Below are 20,722 nucleotides of genomic sequence, written 5' to 3'. Positions count from 1 at the left end.
GTCCCCTGACATGCAAAACTTTCTGGTTATTAACCTCCGCCATCTTCGAAGATGGATGGAAGTTACTGTTTTCACCACTTTCTGTTTGTTTGTTTGTTTGTGAACAGTATTACGGAAAAACTCCTCGATGGATTTCGACGAAACTTGGTGGGGGGGGGGGTTAGGTATGGTCCAAGGATCATGCCATTAAATTTTGGACTTGGTCCCCCCCCCCCCAAAAAAAAATTTAGAGAAAAAAATTTTCTTTTGCATTTCTACATGTTTTAAGTGATTTTCAACCCCCCCAAAAAAATTGTTACCCCCCCCCAAAAAAATTGTTTGAGAATTTTTTTTTGCATTTCTACATATTTTAAGTGATTTCCAACCCCCCCCCCCAAAAAAAATTGTTTGAGCAAAATTTTTTTTTTGCATTAATACATGTTTTAAGTGATTTCCAACCCCCCTCCAAAAAAAAAATGTTACCCCCCCAAAAAAAATTGTTGGAGAAAAAAAATTTTTGCAACTTTTTTTTCAACAAAATTTCGATTTTTTTTTTGCATTTTTACATGTTTTAAGTGATTTCCAACCCCCCCCCCCACAAAAAAAAATGTTGGAGAAAAGAACTATAACTCAGCACTGTTGACATCATATTTAATGAATAATATATAAGGTTCACTTGAGTGATCCAGCAGTATTGGCGGCGGAGGTTTTGCACTCTCCCGAGTGCTCCCCCTCTAGTTAACTTCTGCCATCGAAGATCGGAGGTTACTGTTTTCACCCCTTTCTGTTTGTTTGTTTGTTTGTTTGTTTGTTTGTTTGTGAACAGTATTACGGAAAAACTCCTCGACGGATTTCGACGAAACTTGGTGGGGGGGGGGTTAAGGTATGGTCCAAGGATCATGCCATTAGATTTTGGACTTTGTTCCCCACCCCCCAAAAAAAAATTGTTAGAGAATTTTTTTTTTGCATTTCTACATGTTTTAAGTGATTTCCAACCCCCCCAAAAAAATTGTTCGAGAAAAAAAAATTTTGCAACTTTTTTTTCAACAAAATTTCTATTTCTTTTTTTTGCATTTCTACATGTTTTAAGTGTTTTCCAACCCCCCCCCCCCCTCAAAAAAAAATGTTGGAGAAAAGAACTATAACTCTGTCAGCACTGTTGACATATTTAAATGAATAAGATATATGGTTCACTTGAGTGATCCAGCAGTATTGGCGGCGGAGGTTTTGCACTCTCCCGAGTGCTTCCCCTCTAGTTTATATATTAACTTGACCTTCCTCGTGAAGAAATCACCCATGTTTTTTAAAAAAAAATAAAAAATGGGATAATTAGAGCAATATTTCGATCATTTCTGGTGCTTTTCATAACTTGCTATGCCCCGCCCCTAAAAAAAAAGTTGACTTCAGCGAATCGCAGCGTTGACGTCACATACAGAAACTCGCTGTAGCTTTCTTTTATTATTCTCTTTTCTTCATTGTTTTCTACTCTCTCTCTATCGAGTGCAGCCTGTGGCTGCTAGTTGCATTATTGGTTGGGACGCGGCTATGCCACTGATGCAGTGTGTTTTTTCATACTCCCTTTCATACCAACATTTCCCTCCCTTCATTTCCCTTACCAGTTCACTGGCGCTCATTTTGCCGACCTCGGAAGGATGACAGGCTGAGTCAACCTCCTGGTGTGTTTTCATTCAGCGACCAACGGGGCTTGAACTCAGGACCCTAGGATCCCAAGCCGCCACCCTCACCACCAAGCCAACACCAGGCTTATTGTTTTCTACTGGCGCTACATGACAACAGTAGGAATAAAATAAATAAAAATGCAACAGAACGTCAGATTTATCGGACTACTCGAGACAATTGTGTCACAAGGTGTGTTCTGCACACAAGTTTTCATCGTATCCGGACAGCGAGATTGCTTCGTTTTATGCGTGGAGAGATACGGCCGATGACATGCGCCGGCCTTGCTTGTGATTCATTCGCCGTGGAGAAATATGTCCACTGCGCTGGTCACGTCACCTCACTAAAATATTTCTGATATCGAGCAGTATGCAAGTCGAATTTACATTATTGAATTACGAATAGGATTTAGTCTAACCAGTTGTTATTGCCAAGTCTTCCTTTGATGTCCTCCCGATCATAATGAACGCCGGGAATTTCATCTCCATTTTCCTCTGCTTGTCCTGCTTCGGGCTCGAACTGGTAAGGCCGTATTTAATTTCCAGCAACCTGAACTTCATCTCCCGCGACTACGTTATCCGACAATTCTCCATGCGATTCAGACCAAAATCCTTCATTTCTCTCACACTTACTGTCGCTACCAGAAAAATGAAAGTCCATCTCATCCATTATTCAATCAAAATGTTCGATTTTTTTTTTTAAAGCAGAAATAAACGAAGCGATTGAGTCGACCAATGAAATGTGGAAACACACAGGAAGCCAATAGAATCACGTAGACCACCAACCCCATTAATTTACATGCAGCCTTTGTAATCCTGTAGTTGACGTCATGTGTGTTACCCCCCTTTCAGGATAATTTTTAGGTGCGTTCCCGAAGAGGTTTGTTTTTTTTAATTTTACATTTTACAGAATGAGTATTATGAAAAAACATTGTCAGATCTGAAATCACCATGAAAAACTCCTATAGGACATATATAAATGCAATTTCAGTACTTTTGCGTGTCAGGGGTCCTTTAAGTTAATTACCCCTTGATATAAAACAAACAATTCTCTCTCCACACTTTATCTTTACCGGTTCTTGGGTGAGGATGAGGAGGAGAGGCAGGGGTGGGTGAAACCCGTGGTGAGAAAGAGAATATATAATTTGAACTCCCCACCACAAAGGCTTACCTTATTCAAATTAGTCACCGCGGCTTTCTCTTTGGTCAGCAAGGGTCTATCCCCACCTCCTCCACCTCGTCTCGCCCCCTGCTCGCTGCGCCAATTGTCGGGACGCCGATCACCCTTTACTAAGGCATGAAGACGTCGATATACTTGAGAGAAAAGTGTTTATTTTAAATCAAGAACGTGCACACAGAGAACACACCCCAAAGCACCACAATTCTTGCCGGAGAGTGCTCTACCCGAAATCATTGAATCACTCCTATATATATATATATATATATATATATATATATATATATATATATATATATATATATATATATATATATATATATATATATATATATATATATGATTTTATCTTTAACAATACCAACGCAAAAATTCCTTCTTTCATCCCAGAACCAGCTGGCAATCCAGCTGGCGATATGTATCAAACCGATAAGCAAGATCACAGGTTTTCCTCCAGATTATGCTACATAATGCTCCCTTGACTCACTCAAGGTTAAACCTTTCTTATCTCAGTACACAATGTTCATTCCGCAGCAAGCAGAAATACATTTTAATTAGCTGCAGGAGAAGTGAATTGAGTAAGCACGAAACAAAGTTTACAAGAAAAAGGTACAAATCCCAACATATACATTATATACATATACATATATACACAAGGCCCTTTTCCCAAGCTCAATTGAGTATTGCTATTCCCTGTGGACTGACACCCCAGCATCTCTTCTGTCTCTCCTGGATTGTGTGTCATGTAAAGCTGTCATTGTTATTGGCATTTTGTGCAATGAGACCCACGCAAAAGGTGTGTTGCTTTCATATTGCAAGCAGGTGTGTTGTCTGTTTTTCACCACCTCACCTCCAGTTTAGCTCCCTCTGCTCCCTCAGTCCTCTAATCCTCTCCAGCAACTCTTTGATGTAGATTAGTCCTGGTTAAATTGCCCCCAAACAGGCTTACTGTACACTCCACTGCTTTTTTGTTGGTTCATCTTTTCTCTCATTTGTGCAACTATCTTCCTGAGGCTGTTTAGTTCCCCTCTTCCTTCTAGGCTTCAGGCAAGGTGTGAACTCCTGTCTCATGTCATCATTCCCCATCTCTACCTGCCTGTAACCTTGTCTACTCTCATCACCCTAATGAGCATAACTAAACCCTCTTGCAGGTTGCTGCATTACCTTCCCTTGTTCTCTTTTCCTGTTCATTCATTCCATTGTTTATTGTGCCCAACTGTTGCCTCACTGTCAGTTGTCTGCCTTTGTACCATCTGCCACCTCACTCTTCCAAGAGCCTTGATCGTTAATAATAAAAAAAAGAGTTTATTTTGTAATTTTTATTTTGTTAATTATAAATGAAACAGGACAATTTTTGGAAACATTTTTTAGGCATTTCACACCTAAATTTCTCATGTAGTGAAACTAATCTATAAACAAAATATAAATCAGAATAAGTAATGAAAATCGGAAACATCCACCCACATGCTTAAATGTGATTTTATCTTCTTCAAATTGAACAAAAGGGTGTGAATTGTTATTTGAGAGCAACTGTTGTCAAAGTAACTATATCAACTATTGTTTTCTGCTTTATGCCAAAAACCTGTATTCTGTTTCAACTGAATTTATGAGAATCGACCTTCTCCTCCACCCGCCCAAGAGAAACACAGGTCATGTATATCATGGATTGTCATTCTTGTGTTGCATAGATCCTGGTTATCCGCATCGTGCCAATACAATCAAACAACCAATCTTCTAACGATCCTCATGTTACTATTATTGATGAAAATAGGAAGAGAAAATTGTTTATAAGCTGCAAATGAAATGAGTCAAAATATTACTTCAATTTCTCCCTTTATAACTTTGTATTTCCATGTTTGCCTTTGTCTTCTCCTGCCGTTAATGACACAGATGAACCTGTCCACGACAGCAGCTTTTTGTGGAGATGATGTCATTGTAAAGGTGATCCAGTGGAGCCGGCCTTTTATCACTTGTCTTATCCTGCAGACCTGCTCCACCCTGCACTGGCACACACTACAAGCCATCAGTGAGTGCATGACATGAGTGCACTCGTTTTCACAATCCCTGTAATTTCACCCCAACTAGCCCTTTTCAGTGCTCTCATGTTCTTTCTTCATTTTTCAAATTGTCATGGTAAATTCCTAAAAAAAAAATCAGATGGAGGGAGAGAAAAATTAGAGTGATAATCAGTTAGAAAATTTATGTTGTTCTCGATAAACACTTAAATGTTTCTTTCTAAATATTTCCAATCTATATATAATGGAGGGAAAGTATGTACATATGTACTGTGTATGTATGTTGTATGTTTCATCAATTCCTCCGTAGAGTCTGGCGATATATTGATATACCAGTGATAGCGATATAATTTTTCATATCAATATACCGGGATACCAAAAAAGAAAATATATGAAAAAAGAAAACTCGTCTATCACCAACAAATTGAAGAAAGGTGTTTACAATCTTTAAATACTGTTCATGATTTTAAAAGCTTTGATGCACTTGGTGTCTCGGCTGAACGTGGAATAGGAAAAGTGAAACGTATGACGGACAAGATGGTACAGGAAGGGGTAGAATATATGTGTATGTATGTGTATATATATATATATATATATATATATATATATATATATATATATATATATATGTATATATATGTATATATGTATATATATGTATATATGTATATATATGTATATATGTATATATATATATGTATATATGTATATATATATGTATATGTATGTATATGTATATGTATATGTATATGTATATGTATATATATATATATATATATATATATGTATGTATATACAGGGTATATATACATAAACATAAATAAATATATATATATATACATTTATGTTTATATGTAAATATACATGTATATATTTATACATACATATATTCATCGAAATATATATATATATATATGTATGTACATATAAATATATACATATAAATATATGCATATATATTGTTACGGATTTCAGAATCAGATCCGACGAATGCATTCAAGCATCAAGGTCCTCAGACAGTTATTTCCCTAAATGCAAGTCCAGGATAGACCCATCCCCATGTCTGGTGGGATTCTAACTTTGATGCGTTGATGAAGGATAAAGAATAGATTCCCTTTCTTCTGGGATGACCTTTTTCTCTTTACGACAGACACATGCACGTGAGATAGCCGGTAGCCCGACGGAGGCTCGTCTAACCTCTTTCCATCGACGTCGACACCCACCTCTTTCCGTCAATGTCGACACCCACCTCTTTCCATTGATGTCGACACCCACCTCTTTCCATCGACGTCAACACCCACCTCTTTGCATCGACGTTTGACACCCCGTTCAGCAGCTCTATGGACGCTAACTGGCTCTTTTTCGTATCGGGCTGAACATTGAAGTGATAATTGTTGACGTTTTATGAGCGCTTCACGTTTTCCCTTGGTAATTCTGGCAAATGGCTGCTTTCCTTTCTGCCGTTCGTCCAGCAGCACAAACATTGCACCGTAGGCCAGGAATGATCGTGAGATTGGCGGTTTGTTACGTGCAACGATGCACCAATAGGCAAGGTGGATTTGGCTGAAGTCTGCTTGAGGCTCCGCCCAGAGTGGCCGCCTATAAAAAGGGCGAGAGGACCGTTTTTTTTCCAGTCAGTCAGTTGGCGACAACTGGTGGCGCGGTTCTTACAGCTTTGAGAGTTTTGAGACAGTTTGTGTCAGTTGATGACAGCTGGGCGACGGCTATTTTCAGCTCGTTCGTTCCAGTCAGACGGTTGGTGAGCTGGCGACAGTTGAGTTTGCGACAGTTGGTGACGGCCTTGCAGCCTTCCATTTTCTCACAGCGCCTTAGCGCCCCACAGTGTGACCACTGCTTGGCTTTTTTCACAAGATCTTGGTGTCTTGGTTTTCTTTAGGTTTTCTTGGCGTATAGGTTTTCTATTATCATCACTTTTCCGAAACCTTGTGAATTCTTGGCTTTTTTCATTGGCTCACTTTGGCATTTATGAAAATGAGGAGTGGTCACACTGGCACCCCACAGCTTTTCACAGCTCTTAACAGCTGTCCGTTGGTTGTGGCTCCTGACGGTGGGTGACACTCTGACCATTAATGCTGGTTCTGCTCGAGACCTGCTCTTGGCGTACCTGATTTTTGGCATCCCTGGTATCCCTGGTTCCTGTGGGTGACGACGTGACGTCGATTGGCGTTCAAGCCTGTTTGTGAGTGGGTGCACGGCAACGCAGGACGCTGGCAAACTGACAAGGCAAGCTCACACATTTCAGGACGTTTCATTTGACGTACGACGACTTCTATTTGGTAAGCAAGACTGGATTTCTCTCCCCCCGAATGATCTGCTGGGTACTTTTTTCTCGTGTTTAATCGTTAAGTAAGGCATCGTGATAAGCATCTGCTCTGTCTCTTTTTCTATCAATGCCTGATTAATTATTTATTTGCTTGCAATTATTTTGATTGATTTGAATTTACTTATTTTCACCACAAGGAAATAAAAAGTTATTTTTATTTATTTTTTCCTTGTTAGTAAATTCCTTGTTGACGTTCCAACCTGTCTGTGCTTGTCCTTTCCTTCCATTGATCCAGCATTGGCCACACCTTGATCGACTGGGAGGTAATTACCAAACGAATTGACCTGTCATAGTCGGCACACACCAGCGGTTATACGCTCCGCCACCCTAATTAAGATCTAATCAAGATAAGATTGGTGCTTTGCTGAGGGCACGCTCCCCATTCAGGAAGCCAAGTGACCTCTAGTTAAACGGCAAAATTAGACGGTGGACACTGGAACTTGTGGTTAACTGATTGGTGTTCGTGGTTCTAAAGCAACCCACTGTCCCACAAAGTTAATTGTGAGTGGTGGCCCCAGGTCCGGCTCTTCCGAGGAGAAACGGGGATTAACCCCCTCATAATACTCTGGGTACCCGTGGCCGTAACAATATATATATATATATATATATATATATATATATATATATATATATATATATATATATATATATGTATAAATATAAATATATATTATTTGTGTTAACATCTGCGCGTAATTTGACGTATCTCCTCCAAAACTGCCAGACGGATTGTCGCCACTTTCGGCATGCAGGTGCTCTGTGGTCTAATGAACAGCATGGGCTATGTGAGATCGTGCCAGACGGATAGGTTTGGGAATTTTAGGCGGTTTTTTAATTTTTACATTCATTTGCATGGCGACGTGTGACATCACCGCTGAGAGGCGTAATTCCGTCATGACATCATCGGTCATTCGCTGACGTCATTACGTGTAATTTGTAATGTAATATTTGACGTGTAATGCGTGTTGCGTGTAATTTGTAATGCGTGTAATTTGACGTTTCTCCTCCGAAACCGCTGTCAAGAATGTGCTCATTTCCCATATACTGGGGTTTCTTAATGTGACAAAGATGATGCACTAAATTTCTAAGCTGGAATTGGATGACACCCTACATCGCAGACCCTGACATTCATGGCATTTATCAGGAACGTATCCCTTGCGGATGGCATGGTCTGGCAGTATGTTCAAAACAAAGCCCTTCTGCCCTGATAAATGCACCATGACACGAAATGCTGTGTGTGCATGCGCACCACTTCGCTTCCAGCCCAGGTGGCTTCGGAAGGGCATACTTGAGTCTGTTTTAAAGACCAAGGATTTAAATGTCGCAAGTAAAGGATATTGCAGTAACCAGCCATGGTTTCGCCCTTTTATGAGCTTGTCAGTGTCACAACAACATACCACACATCCGTTTCCTTGTGACCATGTAAACCGAGTCAGTTTAATATAATTTTAAACCTCTACGCATGATGGAGCCATGAGGACAGATAGCATCCCATAACAGCTTGTAGTCCAGGAGCCCAGAAGGTTTAATCAAGTGAAAAGCACCGCAACATTTGACCTCATGGGCTGATGGGGTCATCCACCGATATCACAAAAATGCATTGCTGCTGGGTCTGACCCGTAGCTTTTCCCCCGAAATCACTCAATTAGTGATGCCATTACTGAAAAACCTAATTTCCTCAACATCTAGCAAACTATGCATGATAATATCACGAATGAGGTGTCCATACCTATGTTTTCATGGTAAATCATTACCCTGATGCTATGCAAATTGCTAGAAAATGTATAGTTTACCACGTAAATGCATGGTTCATCCACTAAATTAGCGACGCCATTACCGAAACCTCACTATCTGAAAAACTGTGCGATATAATATCACAAATAAGGTGTCTATACCGATATTTTTATGGTCAATCATTACCCTGACACCTGTGTTATTACTGGGAAATGTGTAGTTTAACATGTAAATGTGGAGCCCACCCGCTCATTAAGCGACGCCATTACCGAACAACGATATATGGAAAACTTTCAAATGTGCAGTTCACATAATTAACTTGATGTCCTCTTGGCATTACAAGTCTTCTCTATCACTTTCATCACTCTCATCACTGTCCTCACTCCAAGCATTATCTGACTCTTCCTCATCTACTGAATTATCTTCAACACCATCCCCATCATCCTCATGTGGGCCTGTGAGGGACTCTGGAACTGAACTTCCTGGATACCAGTCTGGTTCAAAGTAGTTTTGAGACAACTTCCATCCATAGTCTGTCGGACTCGCCCCACCAGTTGGATCTGTCTGATCAGCTCTCTTCCAGATTCTTACCACATAGTGTGCCCTTTTCATATGATTACCAAGTGTCTTGGCGCACGAGGGAAGAGAGACAGTCTATCTTCTTTATTCTGGTAAGAGGCTCCTTTTCGTCACCAACACCCATTCGCATGAACGCCTTGTATCTGGCTTCATTAATATCAGAGGTTTTGAAGCCATACAGCACACAGACAAAGGATGTAACAGCTTGGACGTCTACCTCCTCAGCTGTTCTGATCTCTTCCGAGGTGTTCGAAAACTTGTCACTTTGAATTGCCTTTCGCCGTCTAACAGCATTTTTGGCTGTTTCCCAGTTGCTGTAATTGAAACACTTCAGGGCATGTTTCTTTTCTCCTCTTTCTTTGCAAGTTATACAAATGGGGGCGTCATTTGCTATGATCTGTAAATAACAAAAAGGGACAGAGACCAATGCATTATTTGCCACATTGTAACAAAAGACAGAGATGGTACGACTCCAGTAGGCAACTTTCAGGGTGAACTCAACATTTTCAAGCACTCGAGTTGGCATTGTAATATTTCACCATAAAAACATGGGTATAGAAACCTTATTTGTGATATTATCATGCAGTGTTTTTCAGATATTAATGAAAATGGGTTTTTCCGCAATGGCGTTGCCAACTGAGTGGGTGAGCTAAACATTTACATGGTAAACTATACATTTTCTAGCAATAATGCGGGTGTCAGTGTAATGATTGACCATGAAAACATATGTGTAGACACCTTATTCGTTATATTATCATGCATATTTTTTCCAGATATTGAGCAAAATAGGTTTATCGGTAATGGCGTCACTAATTGAGTGATTTCCGGGGGAAAGCCATGCGTCAGACCCGGCAGCAATGTATTTTTGTGATGTTGGTGGATGACCCCATCAGCCCATGAGGTCAAACATTGCGGAGCTTTTCACTTGAATAAACCTTCTGGGCTCCTGGACTACGGAGACAATGTGCTTGTGTGGCAGGCAGCTGTTGTCGCTCACAAATCACACAGCTCCAGCTGTTATGGGATGCGATCAGTGCCTGTTGTGATGCAATGCAAATGTGATGAATATTATTAGATGCAGTTATATAGGTGTCCACATAAATTACATACATATATATATATATATATATATATATATATATGTATGTATGTATATATGTATGTATATATGTATGTATATATGTATGTATGTATATATGTATATATGTATATATATATATATATATATATGTATATATGTATATATGTATGTATGTATATATATATGTATGTATATATATATATATGTATATATATATATATATATATATGTATATATATATGTATGTATATATATATATATGTATATATATATATATATATATATGTATATATATATATATATATATATACTGCATATGAGCCTGGTGTTAGCGCAGTGGTTAGCGCAGCGGCTTGGGATCCAAAAGGTCCTGAGTTCAAGCCCCGTTGGGCCACTGAATTAATACACTAGGGGGTTGACTCAGCCTGTCATCCTTCGGAGGTCGGCGAAATGAGTACCAGTGTACTGGGCCGGTGTATACCCCGGTTAAAATAGGTGTACCAGATCCCTGTGTCGCAAGAGGCGACCAGGGTTGCGTCAGGAAGGGCATCCGGCGTAAAACATGTGCCAAATCACTATGCGGATCATATGGATGATCCGCTGTGGCGACCCCTAACTGGAGCAGCCGAAAGAAGAAGAAGAAGATATATACTGCATATAACATTAATTTTTTTAACAAACAGGAAAGAGAGTCCTCCTCAGCCAATGTTTTGCTTTGTTGGTTATGTTGTGCAGCTGAACGAATACATATACATACATATATATATATATATATATATATATATACATATATATATATATATATATATATATATATATATATATATATTGTTACGGATTCGCGCCCGCCGGCGTGCTGACGGCCACGTAACTCGAATCGCGGCACGTCGCCCACCGGACGGACAATCCAGTCGTGACCCTCTCGGACTAACGCCGGGAACCAGTCACGGGTGGACCTTTCGGTCTCACCGCGATCGAGCCAATCAGCCCCCGCGTGGGATAGGGTTGCTCGCCAAATTCGACCTACCTAAGTACCCACGCGGAGGGTAGACCGGGCGATCGCACCTCGCCGCAGGTCGACTTCGGACACGGGCCACTTAAGCGACCCGTTCCGTACTATCGGGATAACCGAGCGGTGTTATCGTCGGCCTCGACGGTTCGATTAATTATCGGGCGTATTCAGCCCACTACCAACCCTTTACGTGAAGCAAGATGAGGATTCAATGAAAGAAATGACGAAGCGAAGCGGGAAACAGTTCAACACAAAAGCACATTTATTCGCGACGAACGGAAAGCGCACATATTCAATTCCACCAAAAGCACATAGAAAAGAAAAACACAATGCAATTTACACAATAAGCAAATGCGACAATGCAGATCTAATACCGATTACGCGAGCACACGGCAACACTTATACAATTTTACTTCACAGACGGCGCCGACAACACATACCCAAAACCAAGGAAAAGAACACCCTCAAAGATGAGGCGGGCCTGAGGCCGAGACCGGGTCGGGCCTACCCGTCTGGTGATGAGACGCGGAGCGGCGATGGTGCCTCAACTCCGCGGGCCTCGCGGGCAGTGTCTGGTAGGGGGTGGGAAAGGGGCCCCCTTGGTCGCACTATCTCAGCGCGGGGGGAAACAGGAGGGGGTTGCTGATGCTCGGGGTATAGAGGATTTCCACTCTGCCTCGAGTCCCGCGACGAGCGTCTCCACCTCGGCCAGGTCGCGCCGTCGGCCTCCCTGGTGTGCAGCTCCCTGCACGACGCGAGCACCCCCTCCTCTGCCCTCGCCGCCTCTCCACAGCTCCGTCTCCTTTTGCTCCGACTCCAACGCACACGACGACGACCAACTCCTTCTTGCTTCTTCCCAACTCCACCGCCCGCGAAGTCTTAACTCTTTATTCCCTTGACTGACGAACGCGGTCGCTTATATAAGCCCCGTGGCTTCGCTCTCTCATCTTTGACCCCCTGCCTTCGACCTTTCACCTCGCTCCCCATTGGCCCGAGAAAAAGTGGGCGTGAATGCTTTTTGATCCATAAATTTGCATATAGCGATCGCCCTCCAACGCCCTGGAGGCGGGGCCAAATCGCCCCTCGCTCACCGATTGGACGGCAAAAAGTGGGCGTGTGTCGTTTTTGATCCGTTTTTGAAGTGGAAAATCCGTGGTTTTGTACACGCTGTTCGGCGCGCGCCCTGCACGAGTCCAACACCGGTACCCACAAGCGGCGCAAGAACGGTGGCGATGCGACGGTTGCGAGGTGTGACGTGAAGCGGCGCCGCGGTGGGTGGTTGATGTTGTGGTTGGTGGTGGTAACAATGGTGGTTGGTCCAAAATAAAGATAGTAAAAGAAAAACGGCTATCCTGAAGAGTCGCAGCACGCATAAATGACATGTATTCCCACTAGACAACGGGTTTGGGCCTAACTACACATATACTTACCGAGATATCTCACCTAAGGGACCTGAATGGTGGTTTGCGAATTTGGTAACCACAACACTACCCCCTCCCCATTTTACAGACTCGTCCCGAGTCGTCAAATTTTCGTGTGCCATCATGTGTAGTTTTCCCCTAGTACATTTTACCTACGGATCCCTGAGTGCGACATTCATGGTATTCGTGTCCCCAAAATAAATAACCTGAGGGCTGCGTAACTACCTAAACAAACTCACTCACACGGACGACTTAAATAAAATTGCCGGCGCTAGACAGACATGCCGGGGGCGCACTCATATTTACAGTACATCTTAACCTTAACTTACAAATTTTACACTAAACCATGGCCCAGGATCACTGAACTCTGCAAAAAGAAAGCAGTTAACAGGGAGCCAGGCTGCTCGCATGCAGTCTCTGGCTCAAAACAATGCAGGTGACAGGGAACGTGGCTGGCTGCTCACACGCAGTCCAAGGCCTTCCTTTTTGAACTGAACGCAGTGAACCACAACGGTGCATGGGCTGCACAAACGCAGTCTCCGTGCCAGCTCAAGTGGCACACGCAAAGAGCACAACGAATGGATGGATGAACACAAACACGGTGCACGGGCCGCCACTGCAGGCCCGTGTTGTAGCTGCCAACAGGGCAGTTCTTGCAGCTTGCAAACTGTTGCCTTGCGGATCCTGGCGCACATGGAAATGAACAGGGGGGGGGGGTAAAGCAAAAATTGAACGGGGCTGGTGAACGTGGGCAGTGGGCATGGCATGGCAAAGGCAGCAGGCAAACACAGCCCGCAGAAGAAGGCCGCTGCAGGCAAACACAGCCGGCAGACGAACTGGCCGGCACAGGCCTTGAAGTACCACAGCTGCAGATGATCCGGCCGGCACAGGCCTTGCAGCAACACAACAGCTGCCGATGAAGTTGGCCGGCACAGGCCTTGAAGAAAAATAGCCAGCCGGCTGAAGTGGCCGGCACAGGCCTTGAAGCAAAACACGGCCAGCCGATGAAGTGGCCAGCCTTTGCCGTTCAGTGGAGGTTGGTAGAGGGAGTGCGGTGGTGCTGGCCACTCGGAAGGCGGGCTCGGACCTACCTACCTGTCTCCCTCCCAACCTATCGCCTTTGCCTGTCACTGTACATACCCCCTCCCTTAATTTGTCAAACCCCAATTTAGCCCCAACTTATTTTTTTGTTTTTATTTTTACTTCCCCACTATAAATCGTCCCCCAACCCCCTTTATCGTCCTTGTTCGGCTAACCTATCCTGTCACCTAGCCTACTCCCAACCCCTACGTTCCCTTCCCGGAGGGGAACAAGGGAGAGCTGGCATCCTGTGTCGAGGCCCAACGAAGCCTCAGAATGGCCTCCCCAGAGTTCGGCGATCTATAACCAAAGTGGGTCCAGCGGCCCACAACGAGAGCGAGGGGATGGATGGTGCGGAGGGGTACATCTCCTAATCTACCCTAACCATTTAACTGTTAAACTACCCCGGGGCTTTCAACAAGCGCCTCTCGCTTAAACTATTGGTTCTATAAACCCAGATTCCCGTCGCCTGTGTTGGTGTCCTCACAATTTCGGGCCTCGCCCCCCAATTTTCTCTCCGTGCCCTCACACGGTCTCATGGCTGGGACACGTGGCTCCCTTTGGCAGGCACGACCCTCTGCCGAATCTCCCGCTATGGCACCCCTGGGCACTACACTGCCTCCGAGCCTACCAGCTCCCTAACACCGGGGAGTTCCCCCCCTGGCACCTCCCCTGAAACGCACACGTGGCAGGCTGGCTTCCCAGGCCCCTTTCCGAGGGTCACCCATGCCCACAACACTGCCCACGCGGCTAATGGCGCCCCGGGCCCCCGCACCAAGCAGGCGCACCCGTGCCCACTACGTTATCCCGGCCCCCCAAGGGCCCTTGGCCTACCGCGGCCGACTAGCCTGGTGCCCGGGGTACCCACTCAGCGATACTCACCTTTCGCAGCCACGCTCCCAAGCCCGTCAACAGGGCTCCTGCACCCCTCCAAATGGGTCTCGAGCCTACTTTCCCACCAACAACAAAACGACCTCCATTTTTCAATTTGACTAACCCCCTAACTCACTTTATACTGACCCTGGGGTCCCTTGGGCGGGAGTCACTCCTCCCCCCAATCACTCATCGCACCATGCATTCCCCATTCACTCCATACACACAGACCCGCTGGCCTCACTCACTCACCATGTACTCACCTCACAACTCTCCAACTCTTCAACAGACACACCGCTGAACTCTGCCATCCTTCTAACTACATCCCCTAACTAACTCGTGCTCCCACGTCGTCCCTTAAACTACAGCACGATCCATTTAACACTACGTAGCTAAACTACGTCCCCACTACACATTCACAAGTCTGTCACGGTCTCCTAACTCAAAAAATCATTTTATTTCCCAACCTAATTTGGCTACAATCCCTCTAACTAATCCATTCCACGGACTCCATGAGGACTTACCCCTGCCCCATGAAGTCGGTCTAACTAAGCTAACCCTTCCCCCTAACTAGTTTCCATCCTGTGCCCAGGTCAAGGGGGTCTTCCACCCCTTGCCCAGGAATCCTGTGCACCCGAAAGTGAGGCTTGTTTTTTTTTTTTTTTTCCATGCGCATCACCAGCGCGGCAACTCGCGCACTTTGCACCTGCCCGTGACGTTATGCAGCTGCACGTGTTCCTCGTCCCTCCTTGGACGGTACCATCCGGCAGAGATACCCCTCCTGCCGGATTCCAACCCCACGTGCAGCCATGGCGTCACCGTGCGTATAAAAAAACACAAGCCCCACGTCTCGAGGGGTTCCCCACGCGAACACATGTGCTTTGCCCGTTGGAGCTTAACACACACGATCGCGTGGAGAACCCGTCCGGTCCAAATCCGTTATCCTGCCTAAACTCTGTCCGTCCGCGGGCTCGGCAAATCCACCGCGTGCGTTTCCGGACCGGGACTTCACTCTCGCAAGCGAGCACGTGGTGGTCTCGTGCGTTGCACAGCACGGACCTCGTGCTCACTGCTGGGTGAACCCGGCACGGTCCCCGAAACAACTACAGCCGCTACTCGGCTTTCTTTCATCACATGTCGCCGTCGTCGCCTCCATTCCACCCACGCACACCTGCGTGTTACGACGCTCACACTCCACGCCATTAAACTCACACCGGGAGACGCGGCTGCGTGCTCCCGCATGCCAACCGACATCTCCCTCACATACCGCTCTCTCACACACACGGTCTCCCTTGCATAACCCATACCACTCACACGTGGTGCTCCATTCACTCGTGCCTCACTCACACACGCGGGGGCACTCAACCGCGGTTCCTCACCACACACCGTCCTTCACTCATACACGCGGGGGCACTCAACCGCGGTGCCTCACTCACACACCGTGCCTCACTCACACACGCGAGGGCACTCACCCGCGGTGCCTCATTCACACACACGGCGACACTCACACACGGTCCCTCATCCACACACGGCGTGCTGGGAAGCACGTACTCCGGCACCATCGCCACCACACCACTCACACACGGGGTCGCTTCCACACACGGGGACGCACTCACGCCTTGCACCACACACACAGGGACAACCACACTGGGGATTCGTGTCCCCACAAGGGTCTCCGGGGCCTCTATACCCCCCAAGCTTTCCGTGCACCCGTCCACAGCACTCCTCCTCTCAACCTCGCAAAGCACGACCGAACTCACCTGGTCGTGACTCGCCTCAAGGGGGCATACTCCCTCCCCTCGTTCCTGGAGGAGGCTATCCCGCTGCTCGCACCGGGTCCCTGCACGGTCCGCCAGCTCACCCCCATGATCCTCCACTACCTCCGTGTGTGTGTGTGCGTCACTTACCCCGTCTTCATCGTGCAGTCTCTCCTCTATTTTGTCTGTCTCCCGTGTCTATACATTTTCTCTCCTGGTTCCTTTTTTCTGTCTCTTCCTGGTTCCTTTTCCTTTCCCATCTGAGTCGTTCTTTCTCTCTGAGCCCCATTAGCTGTTCGTTCTCCCTCCGTTTTAGTTGTTCAATTTCACACTCATAGAGTTGTTGTTTTCTTTCCCACTGTTCCTCCTGCTCTTTGTTTTCCAATCTCATCGTTTCTTTCAATTGGCTCATTTCCTTCCTGTGTTTCATTCGCTGTTCTCTCACGACTCTTCCTCGTTTCCTCTCCTGTCCTTCCTTCTCCAGTTTCATGGTTTGCTTCATTTGGTTAATCTCCTTTTTGTGTTTCATTTGCTGCTGTCTCATTACTCTTCCTCGTTTCCTCTCCTGTCCTTCCTTCTCCAGTTTCATGGTTTTCTTCATTTGGTTAATCTGTTTGTGTTTCATTCGCTGTTCTTTGTCTATCTCGTACTCCAGCCTCAGCTTTTCTTTCAATTGGTCAACCTCAGATTCATGTTCTTTTTGTTTTCTATTCCATTGTTCCTCTCGTTCTTCCCTCTCCAATCTCGTTGTGTCCTTCAATCTCCTGATTTCTCCTTCCTGCTTCATTCCTTGCTCCTTTACTTTCTCCTCGTATTCAAACCTATTTTTTTCCTTTTGTCGTTCAGTTTCAAATTCATACTCTTTCAGTTTTCTATTCCACTGTCTTTCTTGTTCCTCCTTCTGCAATCTCGTCATTTCTTTCAACTGACTGATTTCTGTACTGTACTGGAATGGGAGATGCTTAGCAGGCAGACACGAAGCGGAGGAACAGTCGAGCCGGGCTGTGTTGCACGAGTGCGAGCGCGGGCGTACTGTGCCCGCGGCTCCCCTTTATTCCGTACGCGGTACACTCACGAGCCGGCCGACTCCAGCATTACTACGACGCCTCAGGTGGCGTGCACACCTCATATCCCTTGCCGACCCCACGGCTACCCCTCTCATCATCACGCCCACCATGCATCATCACCATGCCCTTCCCCATAGGCCCGCAGACTCCACCACACTCCTCCCCCCTAAAACTATGATTATTAACTGATTAACATTATAAGAAGCATGCAGAACATGAAGGACTTCGAATAATAATCATGGAAATAAAATGAAAATAGCAAAGTATAATAGCACACCACATCATATAATGTGTCGATGCGAGCGAGTGGAGCAGCAAAGGTCAGGTCTGACCGCGTTACCGATATGAAGCAGCAAAATGAGAAGTACAGCAGCACTACGCAGAAAAAACGCCCCCAGGCGGCCCATGCTGACATGGCCCTCGCCGAGGTCGTGGCGACCTTTCGAGCCAACCTCCCCCGGCACCATCAAACGCCTCCGGCCCACTCCCCCCAGGCAGACCCGACGTAGATAAACATTCCGAGGCCGGAAGCCTGCTGTCTGGAAGCCGTGGCGCCAGCCTTGATCGACCTTGGCCGGGGGCGCTGAACAGCGCCGCTGGCTGTACGCATTTAATGCTCCAAAACAACCCACGCACCACAATCAGTTGAGACGCCAACGCCCGTCCAAACGGCCTTGAGCGAACACAGAGAGCTGCGCTCGCAACCAGAGGTGGGGGTAACGCCGACCAGTGCACCAGTCTTGGTTCCCAGTCGATCTCCGAGACCCACACGGCAGCTAGATGGTCGCAATTCCATTTAAACCACCCTTCAATCATAGGCTCGTTATAAATCACTACGAACATCACTTGAAGTATTGCAAACTCATTTTTTCGTACAGCGCGGTCTTTTGATAAACTCCCAGCACATGACAAAGCAACAACTCGCGGCCCGGGACAATGGAAGGCCAACCCAACCTTTTTATTCGCCCCCACCGCTTCTAAAGCCCCCACATCACATTGATCATAATACAAATCCCATTGACTGATCTCCGCCAAATCCACTTTCACACGAGACCTGCTGGCATTTATTTCAACAACGTTAAACTGCATCACTAGAGCAAGGAACAACACATATGCCATGAACAACAACCCATAACCCTCATCACGAGTCCGATTCTTGATTGTTGACTCGATGTTGTGACTCGCGACTTCCTTTAATGCCACGGGCTCACCGCCACCTGTTGAAGCTGCTCGAACAACACCGCACCTCGCATCATGCACGCAGCCGACGCGCGAGAGCCCATCGCGAGAGCTGGCACGGCTCCTGCCGCTCCCGAACCGCACACCGCCGTCGCAGGCAGCAACGAACGGCCGCTCCCGTTGCATCGACGCGGCTTCCGCCGCCAGAACCTCGCCCTCGGTACTCGACGAAGGTCTCGAAGAGAGCACTGGCACATCTGGAGGCACGAACCGGAACCCGTTCCAACCCAAAAGGGTCCGGCTCGCCGAGCCTGGCTCCTGCTCCGGCTCGCCGGCATCATCATGCCCCGGCTGCAGGCTGATCTCCAGGTCACTGGGGTCCTGCTGCGGTGCCCCTTCGCTCCCGGTGCGATCGTGCTGCGGTGCCCCTTCGCTCCCGGTGCGACCGTGCTGCGGTGCGCGCTCTCGTCCCGCACCGCTAGGCGCGCGAGTGAGTGTGAGTGTCTGCTCGACAGATGAAGCAATCGCGACCGCCGAGTCGAATGGAATGTCGGTCAACCGTAGGATGGCTGCTCGCAGACCAGAAATAAAACGATCTCTGAACCGTGCCGGACGCTCCTCTGCCGTGAATTTGCACGGCACAGCCGAATGCGATGCGCGGCCAGCACGAGTGGACTCAATTCGACACCCGATCCGTGCCTCGCTCACTTCCCCCCCCCTGCCACTGATCTTGTCATTTCCGGATCAATTGCAAGCAGGTTTCGACGCGGGACGGAAGGATCGCCTTGCACACCGCCATCTATGACCGCAACAATGGGCGATGACCCTCAGACCATCTGCTGTGCCCCGACCATCGAGACTTCGGACATTCTCCAGGGCTTGCGCGACGTCCAACGCCGCGTTCGAGCCGAAACGCGTATCCTCGACAAAACGAAAAAGAAAATGAACCAACCAAACGAACGAACGTTGCCCACTCGACGTGGCCGAAGTCGATTCCGACGAAGGCGGGCACACGTACGTTTGCCATGCACCGACTCTTTGCCATGTTCGCGCTGGCGAGACCTTTGGCTCCGTAGCCTGGAACCGCACGGGTCATTTGCCGCCCTTACACACGCCGATTCGAAGATCCTCGTCGCCAACTGTACTGTACTGATGGAAGATGCTTAGCAGGCAGACACGAGCGGGGGAACAGTCGAGCCGGGCTGTGTTGCACGAGTGCGAGCGCGGGCGTACTGTGCCCGCGGCTCCCCTTTATTCCGTACGCGGTACACTCACGAGCCGGCCGACTCCAGCATTACTACGACGCCTCAGGTGGCGTGCACACCTCATATCCCTTGCCGACCCCACGGCCACCCCTCTCATCATCACGCCCACCATGCATCATCACCATGCCCTTCCCCATAGGCCCGCAGACTCCACCACAATTTCTTTCTCCTGTCTCATTCGTTCTTCCTTCATTACTCTTTCTTGTTCCTCATTCTTTAGTCTGGCCTTCGCTTCCAGCTGTTCGATCTGTACAGTGTGGTTTCTTAAAGTTTCATTTTCCGTTCTCTTCCTTTCCTCTTTTAACACTCTCAGTTCGTTTTGTAGTTCCCTCTCTTTGTTTTGGTGTTTCTGTAACTCAGAAACTTTCTTTTCCAATTCCTTTCTCATCTCCGCACACTCAGACTTTGCTTTGGCTTCTAACTGTTCTTCCGGCTTGCGCTTGTGCTTTTCTCCCCGTCTTCCCAGTTCCTCTGTCTCCGTTT

At 46.6% G+C, this 20,722-nt stretch overlaps 1 long non-coding RNA gene across 1 annotated transcript in view; it reads right to left on the bottom strand.

Moving 5' to 3' along the window:
* Window positions 1-4,136: 4,136 nt before the first annotated feature.
* Window positions 4,137-20,722, bottom strand: part of LOC147019863 (uncharacterized) — a 32,837-nt gene continuing 16,251 nt past the window's right edge. The window contains exon 2 of the long non-coding RNA XR_015061543.1: window positions 4,137-4,973. This is a non-coding gene — a long non-coding RNA (uncharacterized LOC147019863). The remainder of the gene's footprint in view (window positions 4,974-20,722) is intronic.

Source organism: Eptatretus burgeri, chromosome 9, assembly GCF_056783735.1.
Source record: "Eptatretus burgeri isolate ZD-2024b chromosome 9, Ebu_testis_v1, whole genome shotgun sequence".
NCBI lineage: Eukaryota > Metazoa > Chordata > Myxini > Myxiniformes > Myxinidae > Eptatretus > Eptatretus burgeri.
The sequence above is the reverse complement of the archived record's forward strand: the minus strand, read 5'-3'. Positions and strand labels throughout refer to the sequence as shown.